The following is a 16,092-nucleotide window of genomic DNA, read 5'->3' on the forward strand; positions in this document are numbered from 1 at the left end:
GGCCATTCATACAGACAGACAGCTTGTTGGTTGTCATACCCACACAGAACACAGTACAGTGGTTGCGTCTTAGCTTGTAGATCACATGACTGCTTTCACATGTAGCCCTGCCTTTGATGGTATAGATAATTCTTGTGACCATATAGGAGAAGGTGATGGTGGGAGGAGGTATGAGACAGGTCTTGCATCTAGGTCTACTACAGATATTGGAGCCATGAGATAAGGGGCTGGAAGCAGAGGCAGAGTAAGATGGGCAACGATGTAGCATAGGTCTTGTGGGTGGCACAATACCACTAAGTGAGGGGTAGTATAGTAGGTAGAATACTCCTCATTTCGTCCCGAGATCACGTGCCACTCGCAGTTCAATGCTGACAACTTGTGTGCAGATCTTTGTTATTTTGTTTTAATAGTTCTGCTAAATTCGCTAGTAAACCAGATGCTTTCTCCCGTGATCGAAATCCCAAAAATGACGGGCTTTCAAATGATTGCTGCCAGTTTCGTGTCGACATGTGGATTTGTTGTGGTGGAGTAGATGTTTCTCCTGTGACGCCTATATTCTTGGAACTAGACATGATGATTGTTATAGCAAGGACCAGTATACACAACAGCAAATCCTAACCTTGAACTTCATCACACACATTTTATGCCTTAGCCTGCCTACAATATTGTCACTTGCAAACACTACGAAAAGGAATTGAAGAGAAAATTGCTGCAAATTATCGTACTCGTCTTTTGTGTGGCAGTCCAGCGATGATTTGGTCACCCTTCACTTCTCACTTTCTTTTATCCGCAAATTCTTGCTCGAATTTTGTTCATGGCAACACTCACTATTAACTGCAAACATACGAACATATTAAAGACCAGCTTTGTGCAATACCAGCTCCTCGACCACATTCAAATGTTCCCACTACCTTGGGAAGCATTCCAATTACTACCCATGTAATCAGCGAGTTCTTCACATGTTAAAGATTGCATTGAATAGTAATATCATCATTTACACAATTAAGCACATGCTTCTTTGTCTCCTCCACCACCCGTTAAACATCCGGAAAAACTGAAAAACTTGTATTTATAGAGTCAGTTCTCTGTTGCTGGTTAAGGAATACTTAACCTAAATTACTTTGGATGTAGGTTTCTCCGTTAGGAAATAGAATCCTTGGTCTTACTGCAGCTAGTCTTCCTATATGTGTATGTTGCAATAATTATCTGCAGAATTTTTGAGTCATCGTTGTTTATTCACAAAAAATGCAAAACATTTTCACTGTCCAATTGTTCCATCAACACAAGCCACATGCATTCAACTGCCGTTCTAACTTTCCTCCAAAACACATCTCCTCCAAAGAACAAACAATTGACAAAACATTAACATCTTTGGAAAGATTAATGAATTCATAATTAAAATTAATATAAATAATCTTGTCACACCAGAAAAAGGATAATTAAGATCTGCACACAATATAAAAGTTATTTGAATAACATTTAAAATTAATAGTGCATAATTAAGATCTGTACATAATTTGCATAAAACCGAAAGTAGATACTGAGATCTGCACATAGTAATGGGAAGGAGAGAAATGGGAAAGTGCTTCCATTTCAATGTGCAGAGCTTAAGGCTCACCCCAGAGATATTTCCACTCTATCGCAAAATCCCATAGAGATAAAAAAAACAAACGGGAATCCGATGGTGCCACCTTAAATAGCCCAAAACATTAGGTTCACCACATCTATACCCCCACAGTTCATCGCAGTGACACGTGAGACTTCTATGTGATGTCACTCTGACTGTGTCCTGCTACTAGAGCAAATATGCATTAGAGAACAAAAAAACATTCGAAATTGCCTTCCTGACACTATGTTATTCATGTAAGCTCTATAATTTTTAGTATTTGAAACAGTTGTTGCGCGCACACGACAGAAATAATGAACAAGAAGCACTTGTAAACAGTAGTCTGCTAATGTTTTGGGCTACTTAAAATGGTGGTAGGCCCCGCCCACTCTGGATTCAAAACGACATACAGCATCAGTCTGTAGTGCCACCTCCTTCTTTTTATACCTCCATGCAAAATCCTGTGTCTTTTCCACTCTGACGTTTACATTAGTGGTCAGTGATATTATTCCCTTGCAGTTGCTATGTGTCAACCCTCAAGAATGCTTGGTACATCTCTGACTTTTCGTTGTCTTTATCGTTTGCTTTATGTCTTTCAGCTTGGGATTTTGCTGAATTAACTCCTTTTTGTAATTAAGCACTTGCTTGGGCAGAAACACTGTCTTCAAAGGTTAACTTTTCCAATTACTCTGAACACGAAATACCTTAAGATACTTTTTGCAATATATTTTCACAGAGTTCACTTCACAAGGCATAAATGGCTCACATGAGCATCTACATTTGACAAGGTGCAGTATGTACTAGTAACTGTTCCAATAGTCGAAACATTAATGGTAATAATGGTAGTAGCTTAACAATATGCTAATAAAGGCTTATATAGTCCTCCAAAGAGTTTTATATTCAGTATCTGTTTTCTTTGAAGTTTATCGTTTTTGGTCATTGTTCTATAGTTATTACTAAACTACTACTTAAGTCGTTCGAAAATAAAGAAAATATAAAGGAAATGTTCATAAAAACTGCACAGTAATCTCCAGTCACATTCCATACTTAGGAGTCCCTTCCATATAGCCTAGTCACCCATGGCCATCACAACTATAGTGATGAGCAATCCCTTTCATAATATACTTTGGGGCCCCCATATGGCCTTCACAGACTGAAATTACACTACCAATGTCTCACAGAAATCGATATCCCATGCCCTATCTCTCCAGTCAACTGCTACATCACAGAGTCCAACTGTCTGTCCCCAAAGGATCATTCCCCTCGTGACTCAGTACCAGTCAGGATTGGATCAACTGAGTCACATTCTCCACAAGTGTTTCGACTACCTCTCGTTGTGCCCTGAAATGAGGAATATTCTACCTACTATCCTTCTACCCCTCACTTAGTGGTATTTCCCCAGCCACCAGACCTACGCTACATCGTTGCCCATCCTTACTCTGCCTCTGCTTCCAGCCCCTTATCTCACGGCTCCAATATCTGTAGTAGACCTAGATGCAAGACCTGTTTCATACACCCTCCCACCATCACTTACTCTTATATGGTCACAAGAATCATCTAGACCATCAATGGCAGGGCTAAATGTGAAAGTAGTCATGTGATCTACAAGCTAAGATGCAACCACTGTACAGTGTTCTACGTGGGCATGACAACCAACAAGCTGTCTGTCTGTATGAATGGCGACCAACAAATTGTGGCAAAGAGGCAGCTGGACTACCCAGTTGCTGAGCTTGTTGCTCAACCCAACATTCTTTACTTCAGTGACTGCTCCACAGTCTGCACCATCTTAATCCTTTTTACCAACACCAGCCTTTATAAATACACAGGTGGGAACTCTTCCTGAAATACAACCTACATTCCCCCACTGGCCTCAACCTTCGTTAGTCCCTGTTCTTCACCCACGTGTCCCCTTCCCTGCACCCACTCCAGCACTAGACAAATTTCTATTCCACCAGCACACCAACAGTCTCCTATTTCTCTCCTTTTCTACCCCCCCCCCCCTCCGCCCCTTGCACTGTTGTTTCCTGACTGCACCTAGCTACTCATCTAGTCCTCACTATGTCCCTGTATGGTTCAAATGGCTCTGAGCACTATGGGACTTAACATCTGAGGTCATCAGTCCCCTAGACTTAGAACTACTTAAACCTAACTAACCTAAAGACATCACACACATCCATGCCCGAGGCAAGATTCGAACCTGCGACCGTAGCAGCAGCGCGGTTCCGGACTGAAGCGCCTAGAACCGCTCGGTCACAGCGGCCGGCTCTGTACGCTTCGACAAGAAGCAGCACACCCTCTCTCACACCTACCTTACTATCCCTCCCACCCCCACCCCAATGCTCTTCTTACTGCTATCACCCAGATTGCATCTCTCAACATGCACAGTAGCTTGCCTCAGTGCCCAGAGACGATGGTCATGTATGTGTGAGCTGTATGTGTGAGTGTATTGTCTACTTTAGAAGAAGGCCTGTTGGCCAAAAGCACAAATGTTTAGCATTCTTTTTGTTGCCCTGTCTCAGACTTGACATCCTGTCTATGTGGTGGGTAGCAGTCTATCCTTCTCATAACGTGGTTATTAAAAAGAATTACACAGTTTGTCTGAACGCTTAATAAGGAAGTAGCAAATCAGAAACAGAAACAGCAACACTGGCAAACATAACCCAAACATACTATCTCACAGAAGGGAAAAATTTCGCCACGCTTTCCCTAAGATGTCAGTGTGTAATGAAAAATTGTTTGTAGAATTACTCATGGCGAAATCAGTTGCAAGCAAATGCTTAGAGATGAATGAATGAATAAATAAATTAATTAAGGAAGTCTATACTCCGCTAACTACTGTGAACTACACTCCTGGAAATGGAAAAAAGAACACATTGACACCGGTGTGTCAGACCCACCATACTTGCTCCGGACACTGCGAGAGGGCTGTACAAGCAATGATCACACGCACGGCACAGCGGACACACCAGGAACCGCGGTGTTGGCCGTCGAATGGCGCTAGCTGCGCAGCATTTGTGCACCGCCGCCGTCAGTGTCAGCCAGTTTGCCGTGGCATACGGAGCTCCATCGCAGTCTTTAACACTGGTAGCATGCCGCGACAGCGTGGACGTGAACCGTATGTGCAGTTGACGGACTTTGAGCGAGGGCGTATAGTGGGCATGCGGGAGGCCGGGTGGACGTACCGCCGAATTGCTCAACACGTGGGGCGTGAGGTCTCCACAGTACATCGATGTTGTCGCCAGTGGTCGGCGGAAGGTGCACGTGCCCGTCGACCTGGGACCGGACCACAGCGACGCACGGATGCACGCCAAGACCGTAGGATCCTACGCAGTGCCGTAGGGGACCGCACCGCCACTTCCCAGCAAATTAGGGACACTGTTGCTCCTGGGGTATCGGCGAGGACCATTCGCAACCGTCTCCATGAAGCTGGGCTACGGTCCCGCACACCGTTAGGCCGTCTTCCGCTCACGCCCCAACATCGTGCAGCCCGCCTCCAGTGGTGTAGCGACAGGCGTGAATGGAGGGACGAATGGAGACGTGTCGTCTTCAGCGATGAGAGTCGCTTCTGCCTTGGTGGCAATGATGGTCGTATGCGTGTTTGGCGCCGTGCAGGTGAGCGCCACAATCAGGACTGCATACGACCGAGGCACACAGGGCCAACACCCGGCATCATGGTGTGGGGAGCGATCTCCTACACTGGCCGTACACCACTGGTGATCGTCGAGGGGACACTGAATAGTGCACGGTACATCCAAACCGTCATCGAACCCATCGTTCTACCATTCCTAGACCGGCAAGGGAACTTGCTGTTCCAACAGGACTATGCACGTCCGCATGTATCCCGTGCCACCCAACGTGCTCTAGAAGATGTAAGTCAACTACCCTGGCCAGCAAGATCTCCGGATCTGTCCCCCATTGAGCATGTTTGGGACTGGATGAAGCGTCGTCTCACGCGGTCTGCACGTCCAGCACGAACGCTGGTCCAACTGAGGCGCCAGGTGGAAATGGCATGGCAAGCCGTTCCACAGGACTACATCCAGCATCTCTACGATCGTCTCCATGGGAGAATAGCAGCCTGCATTGCTGCGAAAGGTGGATATACACTGTACTAGTGCCGACATTGTGCATGCTCTGTTGCCTGTGTCTATGTGCCTGTGGTTCTGTCAGTGTGATCATGTGATGTATCTGACCCCAGGAATGTGTCAATAAAGTTTCCCCTTCCTGGGACAATGAATTCACGGTGTTCTTATTTCAATTTCCAGGAGTGTATATGGCAAAAGACACTTCCCATTTTAAACCATTTACGTCTTCCTTCCATTCCATTCACATATAAACCGTGGGAAGAAGGATTGCTTAAATTCCCCTGTGCCTGCTGTAATTAGTCTAATATTGCCTATGGGAACAATACATAAGGAATTGTAGTGCGTTCTTAGACTCCTAGCTAAATGATAGTTCTTAAAACTTTATAAGTACATTTAGTTATAAGCAGGATAGTTGCCATCTGTGTACAGGTGTCTGCAATTTCGGCCTCTTTAGCGTTTCTGTGACGCTGTCACATGAATCATACGAATATGTGACCATATTTACTACCTTCTTTGTACACTTTCATTGTCTCATGTAAGTCCTATTTCGTGTGAGTCTCCGTTATTTGAGCAATATTCTAGGCTGGGTCACATGAGTTTATTTTATGCAATCTCGATTGTAGATTGATACTATTTTCCCAGTATCGTAAAAATGATTGAAATATTGTCACCTGCCTTACCAGCTACTAAGTCTATGAGGTCATACCATTTCATATCCTTACAAATTTTTATATGTAGTATTTGCAAGAGTTGGGTGATTACAATTGTGACTCACACATACTATACTCATATGATACTGCATTTCTGCGTTATGTGAAAAGCACGATTTTAGGTTTCTGAATATCTAAAAGCAAGTAGTCAGTCTCTGCGCCACTTTGATGTCTCACTGAAATAAGATTGAATATTTTTTGCAGTTTTTCAAATAGTACATTATTTAGGTCTGAAGTTTCTATAACCATTAGCAACCAAATGATTAATACACAACATTGACAGGTGGATCCTAGCACATTATCCTGGGCCATGCCTGAAGCTACTACCGCATCTGTCGCTGAGCTCACCATCCAAGATAATATCCTGCGGCCTCCCTACCAAGATTTTCAATCAATTCGCAAACCTTACTTGATACCTCATAAGATCTTACTTTCGTTAATAAGAGGTTGTGTGGTACTGAGTCAACTACTTTTGGAAGTCAAGCAATACTACATTTATCTGACAGATGTGATCCATAACTTAACTTCCAGAATGTTACGTGAGCAAGTCAGGAGTTGCGTTTCACCTGACCGATGTTTTCAGAATCCATACCAGTTTTCAAGCGGGAGGTCTTTGGGTCAAATTGCTCTGAGCTCTATGGGACTTAACATCTGAGGTCATCAGTCCCCTAGAACTTAGAACTACTTAAACCTAACTAACCTAAGGACATCACACAAATCCATGCCCGAGGCAGGATTCGAACCTGCGACCTTAGCAATCGCGCGGTTCCGGACTGAATCTCCTAGAACCGCTCGGCCACCGAGGCCGACCGGGAGGTCTTTCAGACTGAGATATCTATTTGAGGTCAGAATATCTTCTAACATAATATAAAAGAATGATGTCAAAGACACTGAACGCAAATGTTGTGGGTCACTTTACCATCTGACCATCCTTGTATCTTGAAGACAGATTTGACCTGTGTTTTCTTCCAGCAACTGGGCAATGTTTTGTGGCTTGAGGGATCAACAGTGTATTTCGGTTAAAGGAGGTGCTAAGTCACAAAAAATTCTGTATAGAATCTGGAGATTTGCTTAGCTTTAGCTGTGCCCTGTTTCTCAGTGTCATTGACACTGGTACCTATGCCATTTATGTCTGCTATACTGCGAGAATTAAATGGAGGCAATAGGTCTGGATTTTCCTTTCTAAATAAACATTTGGAAACGGAAATCAGAATTTCTATTTTGCGTTGTTGTCCCTATCAAAGATGAACCTTCCTGAGCTGGGGATGACTTGAGTGTGTCAACGATAGAGATAGCCATGAAGATAGATGCATTCACAGTGGTGGGTGTCTGCAGAGAGGCCAGACCAACATGTGGTTCCTGTGAAGGAACGGCAGCATCCTTTTCAGTAGTTGCAGGATGAACAGTCTGGATGATTGGCTAATCTAGTCTTATAACATTAGGCAATACGGCCTTGCTGTGTTGGAACTGCAAACAGCTGAAAGCAAGGGGAAACTACGGCTGTTATTTTTGCTGAGGGCACGTAACTCTTCTGCGTGGTTAAATGATGATGGAATCCTCTTGCGTAAAATATTTTGTACGTAAAATAGTCCCCCATTCAAATCTCCAAGCACTGACTACTCAGGAGGATAGTGACATCGAGAAAAACAAAACTGGCATACTAAGATTGTGTGTGTGGAATGTTAGATCCATTAATCAAGTAGGAAGGTTAGAGAACTTAAATGGATAATTTGAAATTAGATACAGTGGGACTTTGTGAAGTGCAGTGGTAGAACAAGACTTCCGTTTAGATGAGCACAGGGCTATAAACGCAAAATGAATACAGTAGTAGGTCTAATGCCAAGGCCTTGCCGCAGTAGTAACACCGGTTCCCGTGAGATCACCGAAGGTAAGCGCTGTCGGGGTGGGCTAGCACTTGGATGGGTGAACGGTCTGCCGAGCGCTGTTGGCAAGCGGGGTGCACTCAGCCCTTGTTAGGCAAACTGAGGAGCTGCTTGACTGACTAGTAGCGGCTCCGGTCTTGGAAACTGACATACGGCCGGGACAGCGGTGTGCTGACCACATGCCCCTCCATATCCGCATCCAGTGATGCCTATGGGCTGAGGATGACACGGCGGCCGGTCGGTACCGGTGGGCCTTCGTGGCCTGTTCGGGGTGAGTTTAGTTTTTAGTTTAATAGGTCTAATAATGACCAACAAAATAGGGATGTGGGTATGCTATTATGAACAGCACAGTGAATGCACTTCACCACCAAGACAGACATGAAGGCAACACCCACCACCGTAGTACAAGTCCGTGTTACAACTGACTCTAAATATAATGAAGAGACTGAAAGACTGTAAGATGAGATAAAAGACATTCTTAAGTCAGTTAAAGACGATTGGTTGGTTGATTTAGGGAAGGGAACCAAACAGAGAGGTCGGATTAGGGAAGGATGCGTGAGGAAATCAGCCACGCCTTTTCAAAGGAATCATTCCGGCATTTGCCTAAAGCGATTTAGGGAAATCACAGAAAATCTAAATCAGAATGGCCGGACGCGGGTTTGAATGTAATCATTCCAATTCCAAAGAAAGCACGTGATGAGAGTTGTGAATATTACCGATCTATCAGTTTAATGTCGCTTTTGAAATGTACTGACACGAGATATTTACAAAAGAATGGAAAGACTGGCAGAAGCCAACCTCAGGGAGACCAGCTTTGGTTCCATAGAAATGTAGGAACACGTGAAGCAATACTGACCCTACAACTTATCTTAAAATATAGGTTAAGGAAAGCCTAATCTACATTTGTAGTTCTTGTGGACTTAGAGAAAGCATTTGATAATGCTGCCTGAAATACATTCGTTGAAATGCTGAAGATAGCAGGGATAAAATACAGAGCGCAAAAGGTTATATGCAGCTTGTATAGATAGCAAACTGGAGGTATAAGAGTCGAAGGACATGAAAGAGTAGCAGTAGTTGAAACGGGATTGAGACAGGGCTGTAGCTTATCCCTGATCTTATTCAATCTGTGCTTTGAGCAAGGAGTAAAGAAAATGAAGAAGCAATTTGGACCAGGAATTGAAGTTCAGGGAGAAAAAATTAAATCTTTGAGGTCTGCCTATGACATTGTAATTCTGTGAGATACAGCAAAGTACTTGGAAGAGCAGTTGAATGGAATGGATACCGTATTGAAACTATTTTATAAGATATCAAAAGCGAAAGAAAGATAATGGAATGTAGTCGAATTAAGGTAGGCGATTAGATTAGGAAATGAGCTACTAAAAGTAACAGATGAGTTTTGCTATTTGGGCAGCATAATAATTGATGAAAGCCAAAGTATAGCAATAGCAAGGAAGGTAATTCCGAGAAACAGGAATTTGTTATCATCGAATATAAATTTAAATATTAGGAAGTCTTTTCTGAATCGAATTGGGAAGAAAAGATGTGTATGGTACAACCTGACTAAAAGAATGGATCGGTTTATAGAAAACATCAAGTATGAATTCTCAGTATGGCATTGGAGAGGAGTGTGGGGGATTAAAATTGTAGAGAGAGACGAAGAAATGGATACAGCAAGCAGGTTCGGAAGGAAGCCGGTTATTGTAGTTATCCAGTGAGGCAGAAGCTTGCACAGGATAGCCTTTTGTGGAGAGCTGCTTCAAACCATTCTTCAGATTGAGGACAACAACAATAAGGCACAATTTCATTTCCTGTGGCGTCCATGAGTGCCTGGACATTAGTAACACAATGGTCAGACTGATAGTTTTTACATATAGCCAGGTTTCTTTGAGTTCTGTGACCGTCTTTCGATACATTCTACTACGATAGTCGTTGAATGGTTTTATACGTTGTCCTTTGATATCCAGCAAATGGTTTAAATGGGTCTGAGCACTATGGGACGTAACATCTGAGGTCGTCAGTCCCCTAGAACTTAGAAGTACTTAAACCTAACTAACCTAAGGACATCACACACATCCATGCCCGAGGCAGGATTCGAACCTGCGACCATAGTGGTCGCGCGGTTCCAGACTGAAGCGCCTAGAACGGCTCGGCTACACCGGCTGGCTGATATCCATCATTTAACCTTTTACTATCTACTGGCATATGTTACGTTCTATACTTATTGTGCCGCTTCCTTCCTTCACTCTGAAGGGACCCTCCCATCATGAATTGTTCCACTAGGTACATATCTGTTCGGTGTTTGGTCAACTTTTCTTTTAAACTTCAGCAACAATTCCTCTACATAATCTTGCCCAGAGCAAAATTTTAAGGTTAATTGCATTAGCATTCAGGCATTCATTATTTGTTAACAAAATATTGACAAATATTTGTACCAGTCATTAAACTCGTATTGTACCACTAGTTCACTTGCATAACGTTTCCGAGCGCATTAAGGCCCTGTCAAACAGGGAGCGTGCAATCTGCGCCGGAACCCCGTGTCTCTGTGAAACAGGAGGCGGGCGCCTGTGGTAGGCCGCCCTTGCCTGCGAAGTGCAGCTGGCAGGTTGTGGTTTCCTATAAAGTCCTTAGCGGGCATGTGTGCGCAAGATGGAGTCAGAAACAGAAAGACTGACTGAGGTCGTGCGCTTCAGTCTGGAACCGCGCTGCTGTTACGGTCGTAGGTTCGAGTCCTGCCTCTGGCATGGATGTGTGCACTGTCCTTAGGTTAGTTTAAGTAGTTCTAAGTCTAGGGGATTGATGACCTCAGATGTTAAGTCCCATAGTGGTCAGAGCCATTTGAACCTTTTTTTTTTTTTTTGAGTTTGTGCGTGAAAACGTATTTTTGTGCGGTGTACTACACTGCGGTTATAAACAGGTGACCGAAAAGGCGGCGACAAGGGAGGAAATTAACGAAAGTGTACATCAAATAGGTGTTTTCTTTGCTCATAAATAAATGTGCAGTTGCGTTGTAGTACCAGATCAATATTATAGTGCACACTACTGTTCAGCTGAAATGATAATGTGCTTGCACAAAGTATTGGTGTCATTGCAGTACAATTTAAGCTTCAAATATGCAGCTTTCACAGCAACTTCTGCAGTATCGATTATTCTACATCTATAGGCCTTAAAAAGAATCCTCACTCTTGCGCGAGTATACGGAACACATTTTCGACCACACGACGACCCCTGAATATTTTTTAAAATCGGAAACTGCTTTTGAAGGATCTTCCAAGGCTGCTGATTTCGGGAGAGGAGTCATGAGATAGGTTCGAAATTTAAACTTTTCATCACCTGTCAGCACATGAAGGAAGGGCATGTTTGTGCCCGACAATGGTTTCGGAAGCAAAACATATTTTCCTTGTATGAATTTGCGGATAAATGAAGTGTTTTCAGAACTTGTTGTGTCACAGTGTCTGTCGCAGCTGTCCACGGCGATAGCCACCAGTTGTCATCGTGATCAATAACTCCAAGCGGGACAATTGAAGACAAGTGTTTGTACTTTGAGCCACTGTCTTTATGATACTTCATTGTAGCATGCTTCCCCTCTATCTTCCAGGACAGTTAGGAAATTGTCATAATATCAGCTCATTCGGCGGAGTAAGAGAAACGAAAAGAAATAATTGGAGGAGTAGCTGAAATCATAAATCACCAACACATCATAGATAGACAGTAACAGGAGAGAGAAGCGCGTGTTCTACCAAATGGCAACTTATTTTTGAGTTACGCACACTCGTTCAAGACATTCCTATCTCGAACACAAACCCATTTAAAAATGCACCTGAACAGAGAGACTGAACTTGCGATATTAAACTATGAAACACGACAACATACATCCCTCTCAATCGTTGTATCACCCAGCTCAGTGGTGCCACAATATACTGCAAGTATTATATCATAAAGTGAAGTTACCATTGAGATTCTGGAACCACGGGAATCTTCCAATGACTTTTATAGCGCCAGAGAAATGTATGAGAAGGCAGGAGTTGGTTTCAGCATAGACGACTGACGATTGACCTGTAGCTCACACTCGTTCGTACAGTGTTGAAAATATTTTTCAGTTTATATTTTATTAATATAGCTCCATGTTTTGTGATTATTTCTATTTTGAGAATATATACTTCGGTAAATAATAAAATAAAGTAGATGGTTTCTACTATAAATAACGTTCTATCATAAATAATGTTACACCAAGCAGCGACAGAAGAATCAATTGTCATAATAAATAATGTGCTTGCCTCAAACAAATTGACGAGTACTCCCTGTGAACCTATGAGTTTCTCTAGTTCGTTTCAGTTTTTGAGATTTTCAGTTGAATGTGCTTGTGTAACGTTTCCAATTGTTCGCGAGATATTCGAAAATGACAGACGAAACGGTCTTCACGAGACCGCAGTTCATTGCAAAGACGGCGAAGTTCTCCATCATCTTGTCGTTCACTGTTAATTACATATTTCCACTTCCTTCGTTTCCTCGAAGCGAGTGCAGATAAATGCAGCAGCTGATCGTCGTTGAGAACTGCTGCTCATGTTTACTGGACACCAGCTGAATCTCCCGGAACGAGCGCTATTTAAGTGGATCGCTGCGTCCCTGGCCGCGCTCTGTTTGACCACAGCCGACCGCAGAAGGTAGCAGGGCGTTTTGAGCGGACGGGCAGCCCGCTCGCTGTTTGACACATACGTACGTAACTGCACCGAGCGAGGTGGCGCAGTGGTAGCACACTGGACTCGCATTCGGGAGGACGACGGTTCAATCCCGCGTCCGGCCATCCTGATTTAGGTTTTCCGCGATTTCCCTAAATCGCCCCAGGCAAATGCTGGGATGGTTCCTTTGAAAGGGCACGGCCGACGTCCTTCCCCATCCTTCCCAAATCCTATGAGACCGATGACCTCGCTGTTTGGTCTCTTCCCACAAAAAACCCAAAACCGTACTTAACTCTTCGCATAGTCACGTAGCCTATGAGACCTTGCGTGTGTTGTGTTGTTCAGTTCTTAAGCTATTCATGGTTATGTTGCCACTGTAGTAGTAGTAGTAGTAGAGGTGTTTGTGGGCGCACGACAGCAAGGTCTTCAGCGCCCGTGCAGCATCCTTATGTTGCCACTGTAACCTTCTCTGGCAGCACGCATCCAAAGTGAAAGTTGAAGGAAGATTTCGATGTATAATGCTGAATGTAACAAATAATTTATATGTATTTCTGTTAATTGAATTTCAAAAGGACACTTAATTTGTGCCGGCAGGAGTGGCCGAGCGGTTCTAGGCACTTCAGTCTGGAACCGCGCGACCTCTACGGTCGCAGGTTCGAATACTGCGTCGGGCATGGATGTGTGTGATGTCCTTAGGTTTACGTAGTTCTATGTTCTAGGGGGCTGATGACCTCAGAAGTTAAGTCCCATAGTGCTCAGAGCCATTTGAACCATTTTTGAACTTAATTTGTGAGGAAAAGTATAATTACGAATTTTGCTATTACAAATGATTATTCAAAGAGTGTGAAATACTATCTGTGGCGGAGGATGTGAAAACCTCCACAGAAGAAACGATATGTAATGAGAAATGACAAAGACTGTAGAAGAATTAGTTAAGATATAAATAGGCAATATATTGTAATAAAATCGCTTGTCTTCTACACGGACTGAATGGGAGAGGAACATGTGACGTTGCATTAGGCTCTTACGTAGTTTTCATTTGTCATAAGCCGATGATCGACACCATTTGTAGCTGGGATTGTAAAAGGTGTGTAAAGATTTTAACTGTTTCCGTTAAAATATATTTATCTAGTAAAATCTGTTTGTCACAAGTACTGCAAAGTTCGCACCGGACATTACACATTTTATTTAAGAAATTTCAGCATTTTATTGGATATCGCTGGCGGTGCGGAGCTGCGCTGCGAGCGAGCAGTCTGCAGCAGCAGCACATTTAAATAACTATACGATCGCTATAACGACCACATCCTAAAAAGGGTACAGGTAGAGGTGAACGAAAATAATAAAGTGTTTCTCTTCACAGCATTCCAGAAGCAGAATAAAAAGAGATAGCAGATTTTATCTTGTGGATTCACAGGTGGATACAAGCTGCAGATTTTGTAAATTGTAAATTTTCATTCGAAAAGTGATAAATTCTGAACACATCGTAAAGCGTGTTTAAAACCGGATAATTTTAATGAGAGCTTAGCATTATAAAAAAGAAAACATTTTCATATAGTAAAGATAGTCTTATGCTTCAAAGGTAGTCGGGGTATATCCAGTAAACAAAAATCCACTTCAACGCAAAAATGTTTGCTAAGTTCGATGGACAATAATATTTTCATTCTTGCACAAACAGCTCTAGTACTTGAATAAAAGTAAAACTTGAATCATTATTTTGGGAATATTCATAGAGATTCATTTTTATTACTCTGCAACAGAATATTTCATACGTAAAGTAATAATCACAGATGAAAAATTTATTGCAACCTTTCATTTCTCATGCCCATCCATGTATATGTTAAGTTCAATCTCAAGGGTTTCCCAGTCAAATTAAACGCAAAAAGCAACGAAAGTTTAAAACCAGACGGTCAACTCCCGAATAATTAAAACAGACAGAATCGCATTAAACCACCATACACAAGACAACCGGTCACGTGGTTCTCAACATAAAATTAAGCTATTCAACTCGAGTACTAATTGTTCATAGTGAGGTTGATTCTAGTGTATTTGATACAATCAAAGTCCAGTGGGCTCTCGACTATCCGGCCTACTTAATTCATATCATACTAATTCTTGCCCGTTATATAATGAGGACTACTTTATTGTACATACTGTACTTTTCCAAAGCATTAGAAAACATCCGCTGGCGACAATGCTGCTTGGTTTTCAAATTTTTTTACATATTTCTGTGCTTCTAACACATCTTGAGTCCCAATTAAAATTCTGAATAAATTACGGGAACCACTCTTCAAAAAACGATACATAGAAGCGCTTACAAACAACAATGAAAACACGTAGAGACCAGTTCTCCGTTCAACTCTGTGTTCTTTGTTTCTTCAGTTCCTTATTTTTAAATTGAAAAGTCCAAAGTGGGTGAAAAACGAAAAAAACATGTAATGATTATGGAAATCAGAAAATGTTAATAAAATTAGGTTTTGGCATAAAAAGGGTGTTTTTAGCGCTACTGTTAGGATTGCAAGAGAGAATTTACAAACTCACACCTACACCGTTTTTTGTTGTCCAGCTTGACCTTCTGCCACATTAGGCTGGGTAGTTCAGTTTCAAACACTGCATCGCAGATTTGTTTTTCTTCAGTTCACGGTAGCGGTATGGGCGGACAATCTAGGTTAACTGGTCCTGCATATCGAAACAAAGCTAAAGAAAAAAAAGAGAGTGGGATAGTAAACTTTAACAGAAAACACCGCGACTAGACTCATACTTTAGTGGTTAAAGCGAGAGCGAACAACGTGGCTCTGAACATCCAGGTCAACTTGCGATTAAAACCAGTAACAACGAACAGTGTAGCTCTGTAAGCGCAGACAAAATTAGTGTTCTAAGCGATAAACAGGATGAAGAACTTCTTACTGAGTTCCGGAGGGACGTCAAGAATCTACGCGCTCTAAGGCACAGGATTTTCCTGGTCCCAGTAATGGATAATTTTATTGGAAAAACAATGAGTAGACACTGGATCATTTGGTTAGAAATGACATTAATCAAAACAAAAATGTTGATTTTTCTACGTTCGGTGCATGTTGTAAATTATTCGGTGGTGCATCTCAATTTACAACATCTGGTTTCAGTGATTGGAGCCATGTT

The sequence above is a fragment of the Schistocerca americana genome, chromosome 2, assembly GCF_021461395.2.
Source record: "Schistocerca americana isolate TAMUIC-IGC-003095 chromosome 2, iqSchAmer2.1, whole genome shotgun sequence".
Taxonomy (NCBI): Eukaryota; Metazoa; Arthropoda; class Insecta; order Orthoptera; family Acrididae; genus Schistocerca; species Schistocerca americana.